Consider the following 374-nt stretch of genomic DNA (forward strand, 5'->3'; position numbering starts at 1 on the left):
CAGGCAGTATCTCGTGGTGATGCTGAGGCTCTGGCTGCTCGTTTGGGTGTATGTTATATGGAGACAAGTGCAGTGTCTGGGCGTCATATAGAAGCTGCATTTCTTTGTCTTGCATTAAAAATTTTAAAATATATAAAGACAATGGAAACAGGGCTGCTGGCCCCCCCGCTGCAGCAGCTGCAGCAGCAGCAGCAGCAGCAGCAGCAGCAGCAGCAGCAGCAGCAGGTGCATGGATACAGCCCCACGAGACACAGAGCAGACACAGACAGATACAGAGGAGACAGACAGCAACACCTATCTAGCTGTATAGAGAGCAGGGGGGGGGGGCCCCATATGGGTACTGACACAGAGCTACGAAGGGGGGGGGGGGCCCC

The sequence above is a fragment of the Eimeria mitis genome, genomic scaffold, assembly GCF_000499745.2.
Source record: "Eimeria mitis Houghton genomic scaffold, Emh_scaff531, whole genome shotgun sequence".
Lineage (NCBI taxonomy): Eukaryota > Apicomplexa > Conoidasida > Eucoccidiorida > Eimeriidae > Eimeria > Eimeria mitis.